Consider the following 18406-nt stretch of genomic DNA (forward strand, 5'->3'; position numbering starts at 1 on the left):
TTGGTGGTGTACATTCTATGGGTTTGGCCAAGTGCTTAATGACATCCATCCATCAATATAGTATCATATAGAGTACTTTCATTTTCCTAAAAAACTCTTCTCTGCCAAGCCATCCCCAAGGCCACCTCCATACTCCTGGCAACTGCTGATAGTTCTACTGTCTCCATAATTCTGCCTTTTCAAGAACGTCATAAGTTGACATAGTTGTAATCATAGAGTATGTAGTCTTTTCAGATTGGCTTCTTTCACTTAGTAACATGCATTTATGATTCCTCCATGTCTTTTCATGGCTTCATAGCTCATTTCTTTTTAGTGCTGAATAATATTCCTTTGTCTAGATGTATCACAATTTATCTATTCACGACTGATGAACATCTTGACTACCTCCAAGTTTTGGCAATTATGAATAAAGCTACTGTCAACACCTGTGTGCAGGTTTTGGCGTTGACATAAGATTTTAGCTCCTTTAGGTAAATGAAGAAGAGCATTTGCCAGATCATATAGTAAGAACATGTTTAGTTTTGTAAGAAACTGCCTATCTTCCAAAGTGGTGGTACCATTTTTTCATTCCCATCAGCAGTGAATGAGAGTTCCTTTTGCTCTACAACCTCATCAGTATTTGGTGTTGTCAGTGTTCTGGATTTTGGCCTCAGCACTAGCCATTCTAATAGGTATGTAGTGCTATCTCATTGTTGTTTTAATTTGCAGTTCCCTAATTACCGATGATGTGGATTTTTTCGTATGCTTATTTGCTATCTGTATATCTTCTTTGATGAGATGTCTGTTAAGATCTTTGGCTCATTTTTAAATACAGTTTTTTTCTTACTGTTGAGTTTTAAGTATTCTTTGTATATTTTGGATAACAGTCCTTTGTCAGATATATCTTTTGCAAATATCTTCTCCCATCTGTGGCTTGTCTTCCCCTTATCTTGACATTGTCTTTTGCAGAACAGAAGTTTTAAATTTTAAGTCCAGATTATCAAGTATTTCTTTTATGGTTCATGCCTTTGGTATTGTATACAAATACTCATTGTATGCAATATTCTAGCATTTCAACCTTGGTCCTTTTTCCCTCCTTCTGCCTGACACATGAGGGGATTTCTCTCCAACATCCACCATGAGAACCTAATCTAGCTCTTAAAAGTAAAAGCCACAAAAGTGTGGGGGCTCCCATATGACAGGGTCCCTCTGGAGGTTTTTTTTTTTAATCCTTACCCAAGGATATTTTCCTATTTATCTTCAGATAAAGTGGGAGGAAGAGGGAGGGAGAGAAAGGGAGAGAGAGAGAAACATCAATGTGAGAGGGACACATTGAACCATAACCGAGATACGTGTCTTTGGCTGAAACAGAACCCTCGACTCATTGGTCTGCGGCCGATTCACTACCACTGAGCCAAGCGGCCAGAGTCCCTCTGGGGTTTTTAACTCTCAGACTTATCCACATTGAATCTCAGCAATTCATCAATTACAACCCGGGTTTTTCTACCTTGGCAATGGTTCTCCTGGAGGTTTCTGCTTGTGCATCTTTGGTCTGGTAAGCCATGCCTCCTTATATTCTCCAGTTTGTCTCTCTAATCTTAGGGGCACTGGTTTTCCCTGTGTTCCCTTCTCTTATGAATCCTAGAAGAAGTGTTGATGTTTCAGTTTGTTTATCTTTTTAGTTGTTAGAATGGAGTATTGACTTCCAAGTTCCTTACATACAAAACCAGAAACCAGATGTAGAATATTTTAATATTTTTATTGTCAGATAAAGGTAAAACATTTTCATTTCCACCTTCCTGACTTCTGGTGAGATTAAGCTTCTTTCATATATTCCTTTTCATCTAATATTAAAAGAGGAATCAGTGTTCAGCAGAGAGAAAAGTGTGAGCGAAAGCACAGATCTATTGATTGTCCACAGCTCCCAGGGTGTTTTAGGGGGACTGGAATTGCTTAGTATAGAGGATGAGAGGGTGGCTTCAAGAAAAATGAGGCTTAGAGAAGTAGAGAGGTCTCGGGTGAGAGGGCCTACAGTGTCAGTTGTTTGGAATTCATCCTGTCCTGTAATGCAGAATGATTGAAGTTTTTTTTTGTTTGTTTGTTTGTTTTTTATCCTCACCCAAGAACATGTTTTCATTTTTTGTTCAGATAGAGTGGGAGGGAGAGAGAGGAGAGAGAGAGAGAGAGAGAGAGAGAGAGAGAGAGAGAGAGAAACATCGATGCGAAAGGGACACATCGAGTGGCTGCCACCCACATGACCAACCAGGGCCGGGGACAAACTGCAACTGACGTACATGCCCTTAGAGGGAACTGAACCGGGGTCTCTCTGGACCGCAGGCCGACGCTCTAACCGCTGAGCAAACCGGCCAGAAAAAAGGGCATATTTACTTAAGAGAGAGACAATGTTGGCTGAGAAGAATCAGTAGTAAAGGAATCTTTAAGGGAAAATAATATAAAATAAGAAAAGAATAATATTATTTTAAATGGATGGATATGAAAGAAAAACTGAGGGTTTTAAATATTTATTTGATTACTTACTTTTTTTTTTATATACAGTAGCATATGCTTTGAAAATATAGAACATTAATTTATGGAAGACAGTAGATTCTGAACCACAAGTCTGATGAAAATCTCAAAGTGACCACTACTACAAACCCCCATTGTTGAGTTCTCTTGAGACCTGAGTATCACCTCACAGCACTCGGTTAACCTCCTGATGCTATTTAATATAAAGAGAAATCATTATCCCAATTTATAAATGGAGTCCTGAGGTATGAAAAAGGTTATCTCTACATGTCACCCCTTAGATATTTGATTCAGTTAGTTACTTATTATTAGGCACTTATTTCATTGCTTGGGTAATTTTCATGGGAGTTCTGAAATCCCCTAACATTCAAGTTCTCTTTCCCCTGCACTGCTTAACCTCCTCAGAGTGTCTTAGACACAGCAATTACTGCTGCTGTTTCTTTAATTCTGTACATGCCAACCTTTAGATAAATAATGATTTATCTTGGAATCAGTGATACTTTTTTTTATATCCTCACCCAAGGACATTTTGCATTTATCTTCAGATAGAGCTGGAGGGAGAGAGTGGGGAAGAGAGAGAGAAACATCTATGTGAGAGAGACACATCGAGTGGTTGCCACCCACATGACCCCAATCGGGCGGGAACAAACTGCAACGGAGTATGTGCCCTTAGTGGGAACCGAACCCGGGACTCTCTGGTCACGGGCCGAGGCTCTAATCGCTGAGCCAAACCAGCCAGGGCCAGTGATACTTTTTAACATATGTCTGTAAAAATCATCTTTGGTTGAAGGGTTCTGTGGAAAACACAATGCTTTGTTATTGTCATCTTCATAAAGCTGCAATGGAATAAAAAATATTAATTTAGAAGGAATGTATAATAGCAAAGTTGGGTATTTCTATCATTTTAATTTTATAATTTAATTTTTGGCTAGTTAGCAAACATATGCTTTGAATGTTTGTGTTTCCCCCAATATTTATATGTTGAAATCCTTGAGCCCAAGAGATGGTCTTAGAAGGTGGGGCCTTTGGGAGGTGCTTCGGTCATGGTGCTGGAGCCCTCATGAATAGGATTAGTGTTCTTATCAGAGAGATCCTCTGCTTCTTCCACCATGTGAGGACACACCCAGAAGGCCAGCTATGACCCAGGAGGAGGGTCCTCACCAGAAGGTGGCCATGTAGGTGACTTGATCTTAAACTTTCAGCTTCCAGACTGTGAAAAATAAATTCTTGTTGTTTATAGGCTATCCAGTCTGTAGTACTTTTGTCGTAGCAGCCCAAATGGACGAAGATAAGCACAAAAGAAACATAATAATCATCCATATTCCTACCATCCATAACTAATCACTATTATTATATTGGCATTTCTTTTTCACATTTTAAAAAGGAAAATTAGCCCTGGCCAGTTTGGCTCAGCGGTTAGAGTGTCGGCCTGCGGTCCGGAGAGACCCGGGTTCGGTTCCCGCTAAGGGCACGTACTTCGGTTGCAGTTTGTCCTCGGCCCTGGTTGGTCGTGCGGGTGGCAGCCACTCGATGTGTCCCTTCACGTCGATGTTTCTCTCTCTCTCTCCTTTCCTCTCTCTCCCTCCCACTCTATCTGTACAAAAATGGAAAAAATGTCCTCGGGTGAGGATAAAAAAAATAAAAATAAAAAAATAAAAAGGAAAATTAGTCTAGTCTCATACTTATTACAGGGAATTCAAATAATAGGATTGTACAGAGATAAGATTTTAAAAATCACTCCAAAACTACCACCCAGAAATAACTTTTACTAGTTTTAGAATAATAGTATTATACACATCCTTCTAAACATATACACAAATACAAGGAATACTTTTATAAACATGGGATCACATTAATTATATCAAACATATTAAACTTAATCTTACTTGAATTTAATAAAAGAAAGAAAAACCGAAAGAAACTGAAGGAATTGTCAAACTGTAAAGAAATATTTCTTCACCACAAAATATGTTATTTTCTGCAGAATTCTAAATATTCTAAAATGTTAAAAGGCTGGATTCACTGTACTTTAAGAAGAAGAAAAACACATTTCATTTGGATATGTTATCAGTGACTTTCTGCTTCATTAGATGAGAACATTAGGCCCTGGTTGGAGTGGCTCAGTTGGTTGCAGTATTGTCCTGTGCACTGAAGGGTCATGGGTTCAATTCCTAGTGGGGGCACCTACAGGAATCAACCCATTGATGTCTCTCTCTTCCTTCCTCTTACTCTAAAATCAATAAAAACATATCCTCAGTTAAGAATTGAAAAATAAATAAATGATGAGAATATTAGCATCTTTACATTCCTTCCCATCTCTTTATCCTCCCCCAGCTCAAATAATTATTTCTATTTTATAAACATAATTCTCATAAATTTTAGTAGACATGGCTAAAGTATTTAAAAATCCTCTGTCTACACCTCTGCCATTTTCACTCTTTTCCACATGGAAGCAGCTGGTTCTGAAAACTCTCCTCCACTCTCCATTCCCAACCAAGGCCTCCCACCACAATCAACAGGTCAAGACTTCCTCCTGCTTCCATCTCTTTAATAAGGTCCAAGAGAAAAGTAAGTGGAAAAAAGCCTAGAGAATGCATATCTCCGGAGTTTTACTTAGTTTGTGGGGAGAGGGAAAGATGCTATGAACACTCATGCATTAATAATTTCGACTCTACCCTGGCCGGTTTGGCTCAGCGGTTAGAGCGTTGGCCTGTGGTCCAGAGAGACCCGGGTTTGGTTCCCGCTAAGGGCACGTACCTCGGTTGCAGTTTGTCCCCGGCCCTGGTTGGTCGTGCGGGTGGCAGCCACTCGATGTGTACCTTTCATGTCGATGTTTTTCTCTCTCTCTCCCTCCCACTCTATCTGAACAAAAAATGGAAAAATGTCCTCTGGTGAGGATAATAATAATAATAATAATAATAATAATTTCGACTCTTTGTAACACTGAAATTCTCTGGAATGACAGATGTAAATGGTAGAACTCAGATGATACAACTGGCTTCTGGGAACTTAACAAGGAAGTGGTGACAGGAAGTCCAGGGAGAATAGGGTTAAAAGGTAACTCGTGATGGGAAGGGTATTTCCAGTGTTTCCAGTATCAGAGAGCCTGCCACAGGGGCTGCACTCTCATCTCAGATGATTAAAGAGAGTCTCTGCTCATCTCCAGGCTTCCTACTCATTTAAATAGAAAGCTCAGTATTTAGAGCTAAACATCTGGCTTGACAGCAGGGAACATGCGTTAATGGTAGTTCAGAGGAATTACTGTGTTTGCAGCTGTTCTTCTTGATAAAATAATTGTTGTTTCAAATGGGAAATTATTATGTAGAATTGGAATCAAATGAAAAAGTGGTGTCTTACCATAGCTTGATTTAGTGGTATATAAATAGGTTTTGGAAAAGGATGGTATAACATTAAAAAGCAAGATTATTATAAAGGGTGGATAAGAACTTTCCTAAAGAGTAAAAGGGAACAATACCAGGGAAATGTGACATGTGACAAGAGACTTGGGTCACATGTCAAATCAAGGACTACACACATTTTCTAACCCTATTTCATAGATAACACACACTCATTTAGTCTGGTTTGCCCAGATTACAAACTCAGTTGTTCACTGAAAGGCACAGGAAAGCTGGTTGGAACAGTATTTGTATGATTTAAAAATATTTCAAAGATCTTTTGCCATGTGTTAAGTTGTAATTTGTCTACAAAACTGGTTGAAGAAAGAAATTAATAAATGGGTCATGCATCTATTTTTTTTTAATTCCTGTATCTGCAAAGAGCAATTCAGAGAGTGCAGATGACTTAGGTCCTCGGGTGAGAAGGTAGCCTGGGGACCTGAAAAGAACAGTAATTGAATGAAAGAAATAGAGACTGGGAAAGAGATTTCAGGACATGCTGTATACCATGGTTTTCTCTTCCTATGATACTTGACCATGGTAAAGACCCTAGACTAGCTATACATTGAAAATGTGTAGGTCTTATGTGACAAGAACAGAACAGACAGGATTAGATAAGTATGGGGTAGCAAGAATTTCAGAACCTGGAGAGCATAGACATAGAATCTGAATTCATGTAAATTGTTTCCAGGCACTGATGTGGCTCCCCTGGCAGGGAGAGCTAATCCTCTCTAGGGTTCCTTTATCAGGGTCTCCTTGTCCCAGAGAATTCCTTCACCTTGTTCCTTCACCTTGTTTCTCCACCTTGGTACCAAAAAGGATCAGAAAGCAATAACCAGAAGATCTTGCTCACTCAGATGTACATCTTTGGTTTATGTTGTTTGCATTTCATTTTGTCTTTTGATAAAATGTACGATAGAAAAAAATCACAGTTTGTCTATTTTTTTTTTTTTTTTTTTTATTATGCTATTCCCAAACCCGATCTTCTCAAACTTGGCCCTAAGACACCTAAAACCTCCTTCATATTTTTAGCTTGTGACCAGTGTAGATTTAAAATAATATACACGCCTTATTTCATTAGTTAATAATCCCATTTTGCTCTGTCTTTCCATATTGTCTGGGCTTCTTGTTATTGCCTTTGTCTCCTCACTGCCAATTAATGGAATCCCAGGGCTCGGCCTTTAAAGCTGGAGACACTTGTAACTGCTCCCTCTCTCTGCTGCTGATGAAAAGAGCAGGTGGTATTTTGCATTATAAAACTGTCCTTGCAGCAATTATTTCCATCAAAAGAATCTTCTCTTTCTTAAAGTGCTGATAGTAAATATCTGAGGCTTGCAAGCTGTGTGGTCTTTGTTGCAACTACTCACCTCTGATTTTGTAGCATGAGAGCAATCAAATGAATGGGTGCAGCTGAGTTACAATAAAACTTTATTTACAAAAATGGAAGCTAGAGTGGGCATAGTTTGCTGACTTCATTAGCTGCCAACTTCAGTTAGACATCTGGACTTGAGATTGTTGCTATGGCCTGTGAAAGTAATCCTTAATCCTTAAAAGGGTATAAACTGGTTGTCTTACTTAGTGTGTTGCCCTAGTAATAAATATTTAAATTGATAACCTTGTTTTCTGGAAGACATAAATACTTGTGAATTTTTTGTTGTTGCTGCTGAACAGAGGAGGATTATTGGCCTTCTCTCTTCTTCCTCATATATGAAGGTAAAAGAAAATAATTATGTCACAGGTTAGGGTCCCTAGAAGCAAACAGTACAGCCTAGCCTTAAAAACAAGTTGTTTTATTAGGAACAATAATTGTGAAAAGTAGGGACTGGACGGAGAGAGAAGTGGAACTATTATGCAGGTCCCAAAACTTCATCCAACCTGGCACGGAACTCTGGGAGAACAGTACCCCAAATGGCCACTCAGTCACCAGAAGCAAAGCTGCCCCAGGAAGAGGGAAGGGCTCCCTGGAACAGCAAAGCAGCTCTCTGGAAAACACGTATAGCTAGAGGCTGCCTGCTGACTGCACTCCCCACTGCTAGGCATCAAGTCCTTTCTTGAAGGGCGGTCCAGACGGAGAATCTTCATGTTTACCACAGACAGCTAGATTTTTTTACTTCATCCAAAAGACTGAGAGTGTCTCATATAAGTTAACATGTGTAATGGAGTAAGAACAGCCATAGAGCCACTGAGCACGTTAACTTCATCCTTTTTATTCTGTTTTACCTTTTATGTCTAGGAATATCCCATTTCATGGAGGGAAGAAAAGACTGTGGGACACAAGCATCATGATGAGAAAATATCTGGGCATCTTTTTTTCTTTTACCTTTATTTCTTCACCTACCTTTCCTAACTAGTTATCATTCAACTCCTGTCTGCCTTCTTCCATTCTACCCTCCTACCTTCTTATTTCTCCATCCCCCATTCACTGATTCCTGACATTCTATACAAGGTTGTTGAACCACTTCACATAATAAAGCAGGGCTTATAGTGGAGAAAATTTTCACAAACTACATTCAACATTCTCTTGTTTTTGATCACTATGTATAATGTTGCCATGAATATTCATATAGAATTTTTGTGTGAATATATGTTTCCAATAATTGTGGTTATATACCTATGAATGGAATTGCTTGGCTGTATACAACTTCACGTTTAGTCCTTTGAGGAACTGCCAAAATGTTTTCTAAAGTGGCTGAACTTGTGTTACATTCCCACTAGCAATGCATGAGGGTTCCAATTTTTCCACCTCTTTGTCAACACTTATTATTGTCCATCTTTTATATTATAGTCATTCTAGTGGATGTGAAGTGAAATCTCATTGTGGTTTTGATTTGCATTTCTCCCATGACTAATGATGAGCATCATTTCATGCTTTGCTTCTTTTAGTACATTTTTTAGAGTTATTTTTTTCATGGCTGCCTACTAAGATACTAACTGTAGTAAACTATAATTAGTATCTTAACTTACAACAATCAAGTTTGTATCAATAGCAAATTAATTTCAGTAGTATACAAAAACTTTGCCTCAATAAAGTTCCATTCCCACACCTTCCTTTATGATATTATTGTCATATAGATTACATATTTACATATTATATACCTATGGACACAATTTTATAATTATTACTTTATGAAACTTTCTTTTAATTCAGATAGAAGAAAAGAGTTACAAGCAAAAATACACTTCTATGATTTTTTTATATTTGCCTATATTTAGTTACCTTTACTGATGCTCTTTATTTCTTCAGGTGAATTCAAGCTATTGTCTAGTGTCCTTTTATTTTAGCATGGACTCCCTTTAGTATTTTTTGTAGGGCAAGCCTGCTAATAAGAAATTTGCTGGATTTTTGTTGTTTTGTTTTTCTTCTAATTGCGAATGACTCTCTTCTCATTTTTGAAGACCAGTTTTGTTGAATACAGAATTCTTGGTTAAGTCTTTTTCTTTTAGCACATTGAATGTGTTAGTTCATTGCCTTCTAGCCTCCATAGTTTCTGATCGGAAGTCAGTTGTAAATTTTGAATAGTCCTTGTACTTGTGTGTTAATTTTTCTCTTGCTGCTTTTAGGATTTTCTCTTTGTGTTTGACTGTTGACAGTTTTTCTATAATGTGTCTAGGTTTGGATCTCTTCAAGTTTATCCTTTATTGCACATCTTGCATGTGTAGATTAATGTCTTCCATCAAATTTGGTTTGTTTGGGGGCATTAATTTTTTCTCTTTGCCTCTTTTATTCTTTCTTCTCCACTTTAGACTTTCATTATACATATGTTGGTATGATATTCTGAAGGTCTCTTAGAATGTGTTTATTTTTCTTCACTCTTTTTTCTTTCTTTCCTCAGACTGGATAATCACGATTCTGATTCATTTTTCTTAATTCACTGATTGATTCTTCTGCCAGCTTAATCTGCTATTGAACCCCTTGAGCATGATTAATAAACTTTATTTTATTAAAATATTAATATATATGTGCCATATAACCAGTGAATACTCACTTTTTTCACATTGCTGTGAAATATTTATAAAAAAATTGATCCTATTTTAGGCCAAAAAGGAAATAGTGCAAAGGGTATAATTTGTATTGGCTACATCCTCAGATTACAAAATGCAGTAAAAAAAACTAAGCACTTTGAAATTTAAAAACACTCTCTTAAATTACAACTGGGTCCAAAAAAGAAAATGAAAATAATAGATCATTTGGACATTAATAAAAGCAATAATACCACACTTAAAACAAATGGGAGTAGTTCTTATATTTAGAGGACAATTCATAGATGTAAATAATTTTATCATTGCAAAAATTTTTAAGTAAATAGCTAAGCATCTACATCAAAAATCTAGCAACATAATTTTAAAATAAACTTAAAGAAAGATAATACTGACTGGATACATTAATGAATTAGAAAAAAGAAAAACAATGTATAAATTCCAAAATATAGTTTTTTAAAAGTTATATTTTATGTTTTTGGTCTTTAAGATGGTTCTTTATGAAGATTATAAACTAGGCATATTTTGGTCAAAGTAGCTCTTTCATAGACAAATTAGGCCACATCTAGGACCTTATGTAGGCTTTATACTACTATAATTTCTCTCTTAATATGCAATAGTTTCTACTTAATGATATTTCTATATTTTATTCACACATACGTTGTTTGAATAAGCCACACAATATCAATGTGCCTGTATTTTCGGACAATGCTAGGGTGGAGGTGTGTTTATAAATATTTCTACAGCAGACTAGATTAAATATTGTCAGGAAAGAAGTGCTGTTTGAAATAGAAAAACATAAACCTGTTTCTCACTACAACCAGGGTTTCTGGACTTTGGACTCTGTGAGAAACACCTGCCCTTCTGGACAACTAAATCAACATTGAATCCAACCAGCTGGACTATAATCACACACCTGAGTAATTGGTGCCTCAGGGAAATCGTTAAAACTGAAAAACCAGTTAAGACAGTGATGAGCTGTTTCTGTGTTCTTGAACACTGAACCTTGGGTCCTCCCTTCTCTTTGTTCTGGGTGTAGCTACTTTGGGGAACTTCTAAAATCATTTTGCTGCAGACAAGTACCTGGCCTTTGTTCTTATGACACACTGAACCAAATGCAGATGTTTCTAACTGGACCATGCCAGAGGGGACACCTAGGTAGATTTCTTCCTTTCTGCATGCTGAAAAGAAACTGCACTGGGCTGTTGCAGCCTACCGTGTAGTGGGTAGTTAACATCTCACACGTGAAGCCACCTGTAACTGAATGAGGCAGAGGTTGGGAACTGTACTGTCAACTACTTGTCACTTTTCATAGGTTAGGGGTAGCAAAGGATCTCTGAAGGTGAGGGTGAGGAAATCTCTCCTTCAGTAAATGGCAGCCCCACTGTCAGTTTCCTGGAGAAAGACTAAAGGTGGCTTTAAATTAGAGGAAGAGAGGACTCTTGGTTGGTGGCAATAGGACTGGACTCTGGTTAAGGAGGACATGATAGGGATACATAACCATAAACGGTAAGATGACATTGGCTACTTATGACATACTAAGAGGTGAAGAGGGAAATGGCTTTGGAGGATCCTTAGTGCAAGGCAATGGCTGATTGACTTTAGGACCAATATCTAAATTTCCATTATACACACACACACACACACACACACACACATATGTGTGTGTGTATGTGTGTGTGTATTTATCCTCACCCGAGGACATTTTTCCATTTTTTGTTCAGATAGAGTGGGAGGGAGAGAGAGAGAAACATTGACATGAAAGGGACACATTGAGTGGCTGTCACCTGCACAACCCAACCAGGGCCGGGGACAAACTGCAACCGAGGTACGTGCCCTTAGGGGGAAACGAACCCGGGTCTCTCTGGACCGCAGGCCAAGGCTCTAACTGCTGAGCCAAACTGGCCAGGGCTCCAGTATATATTTTTTCTTTTATATGTTCTAACTCCCCTTTAATATTTTCAGGCCTTCAGTAAAACTTCAAATGCTACAGTCTAGTGTTCTTCACGTGGAGAATTAGGAATGGGTCTGTGTTTACAGCTGAAACAGAATAGTTTAGGAATGAGAATTTTGCTCCATTCTGCCCTCTCCCTTGAAGTCAGCTTGGTGGTGGTTGTCAGAAAGTTCAATTGACATCCTGGCTGAGTAGAGTGTATTTGTCACATGCCAGGCAATAAGCTGAGTGCAAGTGGACACTATTGCCAATGTGAGACAGCTTCCCCACCAGTATATGCCAGAAGGAAATTGATTAGGGGATAGGACATATTTTGATATTATATAGATGGAACTATCTAGCCAGTAGATCTTTTAGTTGTAGTATGTCAGTCACATAGAATCATTCATGCAAGCTAGGCTAACTTGGCAATTAAATTGTAACAGCTTGTGGTACTTTATAACTACCATAGAAAATTCAATTGAAGAAATAAATTATCCATGGTTAATAGTTAATTATAAAATAGTGTGATTATTACCATTCCCAAAATGCCTAATATTGAACAGAATATAATAAAAACAGAAAATTGAGTTTATACCAAATGAAAACCAGATTTAAAATGAATGCAGCCTGCTTCCCCTATGATTTTTCCCCCTACATATCTTTGACAAGATTGAAGGGATATGTTGACCATCAAGACATGGAAACAAATGTTTATATGTTAAAAGCAGGTGTTGTTTGGCATCTCTTTGTTTATGGGCCAAAGGTACAAATTTCTCCTGTTTTTTGGAAAAATTCTGTGATTTTTTTTTTTTTTGGTCATGTCATGATTCCTATAATGCTGCTTAGTAGTCTTTTTAAAAATAGTTTTTTATTGACTTTAGAGAGCGAGGAAGGAAGAGAGAGAAAAACATCGATTGGTTGCCTCCCCTACTCACCCTGGCTAGGGACTGAACCACACCCATACCTAGGTATGTGCCCTCACCAGGAATCAAACCGGGCAACCTTTTGGTGCACTAGACAATACTCAACCAACTGAGCCACACTGGCCAGGGCAAGTAGTCTTAAACACAAGCTGAGGAGATTATTTGCTTACTACAATACCACGGTAGGAAACTTAGGTTGATTTGCAAAATACTGGAGTTCTTCAAAGGTGCAAACATTTAAAAAAAATAAAAAGATAAGTGTTTTTTTATTTTCACCATCAATTTTGTCAAAAATATGTTGCAGTTCAGTTATCCTGTGCATTTGTAAAATACCTGAAAACTTTGACAATTAAAGATTCTGTTTTGATTAGTAGAATATTACAGCTTATTTGGGCACAATTATGAATTTTACAGTCATTAAACAAATTATAGGTACACTTACACTGTATAGATATTTTAATGAGCTAGAGCAGGGATTGGCAAAATATGGCCTGAGGGCCAAATATACTACAGCCATATTTTACATATCATCTACATGATTGGAGTTAGTCAAACTGCAAAGTTTGAGGGCACACTCCTCAAGACTGCTATCACTGACACTACCAGCGAGTTGGGAAGAGTCCCCAAACCACCCAAACGTAGTGAATTTAGTAATTCATTAACAGGATTCATAGAACCCACTGAAAATTATTATACTTACAATTATGATTTATTACAGGGAAATGATACACATTAAAATCAGCCAAAGGAAGAAAACAATGGACAAATCTTGGGAGGATTCCTAATGCAAACCTTCTGTTGTCCTCTCCCATGGAGCAACAGCCAATTATTCTCCCAGCATCAATGTTTGACAATACCCATGAATTAGTGTTCAGAGTTTTATTGGAGCTTCATTGCATAGGCATAATTGATTGACTGATTACTCACATGGTTGAACTCAGTCTTCAGGTCAACTGATACCATGTGACTCAAAGCCCCCAACCCTAAATCACATGATTGTTGCTTCTGGTGTGGCCAGCTAGTACCATAAACAAAGACATTCCTATTAATTATGACATAGATCACCTTCCAGAAGCATTTTTATACCTGTTGATGAAAAGTAAATTAATTACACACTTAACATATAATTAATGCCAATATCAATGTTTAATCCCAAGACATTCATGGGCAAATGATACTGGTAAGGAAAAGAATGGTATGTAGGGAGTCTCCTTGCAAGGGTTGGATTTAAACCTCTGTACATTGTTTTCTTTCTTTCTTTTTTGCATTGAGTAGGGTGATTAAATTTCGAGAAAGATCTAGTACTAAGGGCCTTATCGTATCATCAGCAAACTTTTACCAAAGGCCTCCTTTCATCAGGATAACTACCAGGCACACAATTCTCCAGTCTTTCACATATCTGTTCCAAATCATGTGGGAGGAAAAAGTGATTTACAAGCCAAGGCAGACAATTATTTGATTCAAAGCAGTTTTTCTAGATCTGTAAAGTCAATATATATATTTTTTCAATTCTGAGCCCTGTGAAGATTTGGGCTTTTTTATACATATTATTAAAGTCAATACTAAGCTATATTCTTTCTCCTGAACTTATTTGTAACTTGTTACAGTAATGGATGGTCATTAAATAAACAGAAACTAAAGTAGAAAAAGAAAACAGTCTATTGCTTCATCTATCTCCTTTTCTAATTTTAGGTCTTAAAAATGAAATTGTACCTTTCCTCTTCATAATCTATATAACTTACCTTTTCCCATTTATTATTATACTTTTTTTTACAAATGATTACACATTTTAAAAAACCCGTTATTTTAATGATTATATAATAACCCTTGCATGGGTTTAGCATTGTTAATTTAACCATTTGACTTTAGTTCTCCATATTTTTCTCAAATGGTGTTTTTGTTTGTTTGTTTGGTAGAGTAATGTACCAGAATGTCATTCCAGCATTGTTTTTCCAAATTTATGTAAGCTGATAGAATAATCAGAATCTTTCTTCTAATGCATATCAATTGCTTATATAACAAAACATGTATTTACAGATGAGTTAAATTTCTTAATCAAGTCAAATAAGTTTCCTATTAATAATTTTCTTTACCTTGGCAAATACTAAGAAATATTTAATACTATGCCTCATTTGCATGTTTAATCAATTGAGTTTTCAGAAACTTTGCACATGAGGAAGAACAAAAATCACTTTGTCTAGTAAATATCAGTGAAATTTATCTTGGTCAGTGTGGTTTGGCCTGAAATGGTAGTCACAGGGTTGGAGGATTAGAGGATGCCTTTTATGCTTGCCACCCAGAAGGCATCAAGTGTGGTTTTAATCTCAGCTCTGCCTCCTAGCTGGGGCCTGGATGCCTCCAACCTGTTCTCTTGATGTTACTGCTTTTCTCTGCAGGTCATTTTATCATTCTCCCGTTTCTTCTGCCGAGAAGTGGCTGACACTGCCCCCAGTTGCACAGCCTGGCCCCTCAATCCACTCTCTCAATATTGGCAAGGCTCTCGGTTCTGAAGGGAGGTATTTTTTTTTTCCCTCAGATGAGGCAGAACTATCTGTTGTCAGTTCCTTGCTATGCTTCTAGGGATAATAGCTCTTTATTTAGTTTCCTCTCTATTTCAGCTTTTTTCTCCCTAGGAATTTGGCATGAGTTTCTGAGGGCTCGACCAGAAGGCATTCTAGGGAAGCATCTCGCACGGCATCCAGAATTTCCTCCTCAGACCTCAGCCTATGTCCGCAGAGCAAGCCTGGCTCTCCTATTCCCTCGCTGAGACTGAACTCTTTCCCCACCAACCACATGACCGTGAGAGGACAAAGGAAGAGATTTCTGTTCCCCAGTCGTTTGTGGGCCTCAGGCTAAGAGGCTGGCTGTCAGCATCTCCCACTGTCACTCCCACGTTGCTCCTTGGTCCTCCTGAAGTTGTTCTCTGGTGAGCCTGTCTACAGGCTATCGGGGCGTGGTCAGACCCGTCTGCCTTCTCAATTTCTCAACTTGAGCTATGCTCTGGAACCCTGACTCTATTGATTTAGAAACTATTGGACTTGATTATTTTTGTGTTAACATTCATTTTAAAAATCTCACATCGTTAAATCTCCATTGAGTTTATTTTTCAAATTCATTTGTGTACCAAACTACAATTTAATCAGGAAACTGGTCTAATACCCTTGTGAAAATGTGATTAACTTCTTCCTAACTTTACCTGACAAAGTAGATGTTTTCTGTTCTTATTGTATGATAGTTGATCTTCCTTTTACCTTTATGGTGAAAAGTGTGTGACAAAGCAGGCAAGGGGAAGGCAAATTATTTTTAAATTTTATTTATTTATTTATGTTCTAATCCTCACCCGAGGATATTTTTCTACTTATCTTCAGATAGAGTGGGAGGGACGGAGGGAGAGGAAGAGAGAGAGAGAAAGAGAGAGAGAGAGAGAGAGAGAGAGAGAGAGAGAGAGAGAGAGAGAGAGAGATATCGAAGTGAAAGGGACACATCCACTGATTGCGTCCCACACGACCCCGACCAGGGCCAGGGACTGAACCGCAACCGAGGTACGTACCCTTGACTGGAATCAAACCCGTAACTCTTTGGTTCGAGGGCCAATGCTTTAACTGTTGAGCCAAACCAGCCAGGGCTAGTTTTATTTTTTTGTATGAAAATTTCATTGTTTCAAAAAAATCTTTTTAGAAACTTTTACTACAGCTTTTATGTACTATCATAAAATATAGCATTATATGGCAAACTTTTAGAATCTATGGTAAAAACTACTATTAACAAAGTAAGTAACAAAACGAGATTAGAAAAGCCATTAGGTGAATGCAAATCTGATGTAAAAGAGATTTCCTTGGCTTTATCTTCATCCATCTATCCATCTCTTCCTCCATCCATCTGTAAATTCATCCATTTATCCATCCATCCACGCCATCATTTACCTTCCACCTCATCAGATGTGCTGAGCATCAAGGATGTGAAAATGATCAAGGTGTGGTGAATGCCCCAGAGGAATATATAATCTAGAGGAGAACAGAGATGTGTCAAGAGTTATGGTAGATGTCATTGGTAACCCAGGTGACATTCCTTTGGCTACTTCTAACTTGAGCTAGAAGTAACCATGTACATTGATGGCTTCTCACTACTAGTGTCCACTGAATTTCTCAGCTTTACCGCCTCAGGGATTTCCTTGAAGCTACTCTACTGTGTGTGTGTGTGTGTGTGTGTGTGTGTGTGCGCGCGCGCGCACGCGCGCATGTGTAATGAACAGCCCAGGGAAAATCCCAACCAATGGAGGACAGGAGTTGGTAGATAAGCACCTCTGGCTTCTGATCCTTTAAAGGACAATTGTGAGGAACGTTTTACATGGTTCCTCAGAGAATCTCCATTGGGATTTTGAGTCCCAATTATCCACAGTTGTAAACTGCTTAATAATTCCTCCTTTATTGGCTTTCCTTAGTTACCTTTCTCATTCTTCTTTCTTCCTCACTTTGGCTTCCTTCATTCTGACCCTACTTGTATCCAAGTTCCTTGTCACTTTCACCCAAGGTCTTGCTTTTGGTAGAACCCAATTTTTGTATTACCAATGCAATATAATAATTTATATAGATGATAAAGATATAAGCAGAGTTCTCTTGTTCTATAGAAGATGGAGCAATTAATTTCCTGGGTAGGAGTTGCCAGGAAAGACCATAGTCAATTGCAGGAGTCAAAAAAAGGAAGAAATTTGAAATTGATAGTTGAAAGATAAGGTTCTCCAATTTCTTTAAGTAAAGTTCAATATGGGATATGTAGTCCTGGGATGATATAATGAAGGCTAATTTGCATATCTCTTGTATTTGAGTGAGTTATATATGCCTGAATTCTTGTGGGGTTTTGTGACTAGTCAATGATGAAATAATTTGTAACGAATGCCCCGTCCTTGGACTAAGCAGTTTGGAGAACAAATAATAGAGACAGGTCTATGTTTTGACCTTTGAAACTGCTCCTTGGACCAGGAAGGATGCTTTGAGATATGAGAATGTCAAGAAATCCAGGTTTGGTTCAAGGATAATTGTTGTGGTCAGGAATGAAAGGACAGTTTGCTTGCAACACTGCATGGTGGCTTTCTACTATCTTGTAACCAAGCTCCCAGGGCACTGTGTGCCAGGTTTCATGGCTGTGAAAATTTAAAGAGAGTGTCCAAAGGAAAAGTTGTGATTCATCAGAGCATTGTAAAACAGCTAAAATCATGAGAATATCTCTGTGGAAACCCATTCACCAGTACCCCGTGCTTTGGCTAAGACTTTTGGAGAGTATGAGGTTTGAACAGGTCCCTACTTATGTTAATGGGAAGGACAACACCCTCCCTCAGCCCCAGAGCCTAAAACTATACCAAGAGGCAGGCAGAACCATCAAAGTTTCTGAGGTCACAAATGGAGGGAAACCAACTGTGGCAGCTGTCCCACAGACTGGTCAGATGAAGGAAGTTATACAGTAGAGATGGGCAGGAGCTCTGCCTGTCAGACCCTGTGACTGTGGATATAGTTATCCACATCCCTGTCACTATTTCTCCCCAGTCAGCTGGTAGTCAACATTGGGTTGAAATTCTCTCCTGGGACAATATAAGGAAGCCTAATATAGAATGCAATGACAAACAGTACAAAATCCCAGATATGAGGTGTCTATTTCTCATAATAATTCTTAAA

This window comes from Molossus molossus, unplaced genomic scaffold (genome assembly GCF_014108415.1).
Source record: "Molossus molossus isolate mMolMol1 unplaced genomic scaffold, mMolMol1.p scaffold_m16_p_3, whole genome shotgun sequence".
In the NCBI taxonomy this organism is placed as follows: Eukaryota; Metazoa; Chordata; class Mammalia; order Chiroptera; family Molossidae; genus Molossus; species Molossus molossus.